Below are 2,500 nucleotides of genomic sequence, written 5' to 3' on the forward strand. Positions count from 1 at the left end.
AAATTCTTGGACCGTCGTAAGACTAACTTAAGCGAAAGCATTTGCCAAAGATGTTTTCATTAATCAAGAACGAAAGTTAGAGGTTCGAAGGCGATCAGATACCGCCCTAGTTCTAACCATAAACGATGCCAGCTAGCAATTGGGTGTAGCTACTATCATGGCTCTCTCAGTCGCTTCCCGGGAAACCAAAGCTTTTGGGCTCCGGGGGAAGTATGGTTGCAAAGCTGAAACTTAAAGGAATTGACGGAAGGGCACCACCAGGAGTGGAGCCTGCGGCTTAATTTGACTCAACACGGGAAAACTTACCAGGTCCGAACATAAGTGTGTAAGACAGATTGATAGCTCTTTCTCGAATCTATGGGTGGTGGTGCATGGCCGTTCTTAGTTCGTGGAGTGATTTGTCTGGTTAATTCCGATAACGAACGAGACTCAAATATATTAAATAGATGCTTTCAGGATTATGGTGTAGAAGCTTTTATAGCCTTCATCTGCGACCGCAGTAAAATGCGTTAGTGGTTGAATGTGTTTATAGAAGTGGAGCCGTACCTGTTGGTTTGTCCCATTATAAGGACACTAGCTTCTTAAATGGACAAATTGCGTCTAGCAATAATGAGATTGAGCAATAACAGGTCTGTGATGCCCTTAGATGTCCTGGGCTGCACGCGCGCTACAATGAAAGTATCAACGTGTATTTCCTAGACCGAGAGGTCCGGGTAAACCGCTGAACCACTTTCATGCTTGGGATTGTGAACTGAAACTGTTCACATGAACTTGGAATTCCCAGTAAGTGTGAGTCATTAACTCGCATTGATTACGTCCCTGCCCTTTGTACACACCGCCCGTCGCTACTACCGATTGAATTATTTAGTGAGGTCTCCGGACGTGATCACTGTAACGCCTCGTGTGTTACGGATGTTTCGCAAAAGTTGACCGAACTTGATTATTTAGAGGAAGTAAAAGTCGTAACAAGGTTTCCGTAGGTGAACCTGCGGAAGGATCATTAACGTGTTCCAACCGTATAACAAAACAAACTTTTATTCTCCATATTTTCCTCTGCATAGAAGAAATTTGGAAATAAAGTTAAAAACAAGAAAGAAGAAGACCAATCATAAACTTTTTTCAATGTACTGGTTTACAATTCGAAAGAATATAAAATCATACATTGGCATAGTTGTAAAGAATTTAATTATTCCATGCAACTATTCGATTTAACTCAGTGTACTGTTTTGATCTTCATTGATCGAATACATACATTGCATAACAAAAACATACAATTACAGTTGTACTTATATTTAATATAAGTTAATGTCCTTCTTCTGTTTGCTCGACATATACCACCGAGTGGAGAATGTCGATGTCAAGCGGTTGTTTGGACTAAGACATTCGCAACATAAATTGTATGTATAAAAAACATAACTTATTGAAGAAATTGATATATGCCAATTCATTTTGGTGTATTTTTGATTTCTTTCAATAAAAACAATTTTGACTGTATACACAAAACACAAAATAAATTATCACTCTAAGCGGTGGATCACTCGGCTCATGGGTCGATGAAGAACGCAGCAAACTGTGCGTCATCGTGTGAACTGCAGGACACATGAACATCGACATTTTGAACGCATATCGCAGTCCATGCTGTAAGGTACTTTAATTAATTTTAGAGTGCTGCTTGGACTACATATGGTTGAGGGTTGTAAGACTATGCTAAATAAGTTGCTTAAATAATCAAATCATCAAATGATTTGTGTTTTGAGCACATGTTATATTACTGGATTCTGTTCATCATTTGATGATGAATAAAGAATTCATAATATTAATAGTCAAGATAGAATACCTCATTGAAAAAATCCTAGTATTTTCTCAAATACTTATATATTTTTTCAATCGATTGAGGAAGGTCTAGCATAAAATGATTTTTTTATGAAACTAGAATTGTCTCTTTTGAATTGAAAAACGAAAATTTCATATACCGAAAAGAAAGGATTTTTTTCATTTGAAAATGATGGTGTTTCTATTTAATGTATAACTGAATAGTATCTGTTTTATACAACCTCAACTCATATGGGACTACCCCCTGAATTTAAGCATATTAATGAGGGGAGGAAAAGAAACTAACAAGGATTTCCTTAGTAGCGGCGAGCGAAAAGGAAAGAGTTCAGCACTAAGTCACTTTGTCTTTATGGCAAATGTGAGATGCAGTGTATGGAGTGTTCAATTTCTAGTATGAGAAATTAACGATTTAAGTCCTTCTTAAATGAGGCCATTTACCCATAGAGGGTGCCAGGCCCGTATAACGTTAATGATTACTAGAGAACATTTCCAAAGAGTCGTGTTGCTTGATAGTGCAGCACTAAGTGGGTGGTAAACTCCATCTAAAACTAAATATAACCATGAGACCGATAGTAAACAAGTACCGTGAGGGAAAGTTGAAAAGAACTCTGAATAGAGAGTTAAAAAGTACGTGAAACTGCTTAGAGGTTAAGCCCGATGAACCTGA

At 37.7% G+C, this 2,500-nt stretch overlaps 2 non-coding genes across 2 annotated transcripts in view; both read left to right on the top strand.

Annotated features, from left to right (window-relative positions):
• The first annotated feature begins 1,518 nt into the window (after positions 1-1,518).
• On the top strand, positions 1,519-1,697 carry LOC131807028 (5.8S ribosomal RNA). Its single transcript, XR_009344270.1, has one exon. It is a non-coding gene; the product is annotated as a 5.8S ribosomal RNA (ribosomal RNA).
• Positions 1,698-2,050: 353 nt separating this feature from the next.
• LOC131807039 (large subunit ribosomal RNA) overlaps positions 2,051-2,500 on the top strand; it is a 3,920-nt gene continuing 3,470 nt past the window's right edge. The window contains exon 1 of the ribosomal RNA XR_009344280.1: positions 2,051-2,500. This exon is cut by the window's right edge and continues 3,470 nt beyond it. This is a non-coding gene — a ribosomal RNA (large subunit ribosomal RNA).

This window comes from Musca domestica, unplaced genomic scaffold (genome assembly GCF_030504385.1).
Source record: "Musca domestica strain aabys unplaced genomic scaffold, Musca_domestica.polishedcontigs.V.1.1 93, whole genome shotgun sequence".
Lineage (NCBI taxonomy): Eukaryota > Metazoa > Arthropoda > Insecta > Diptera > Muscidae > Musca > Musca domestica.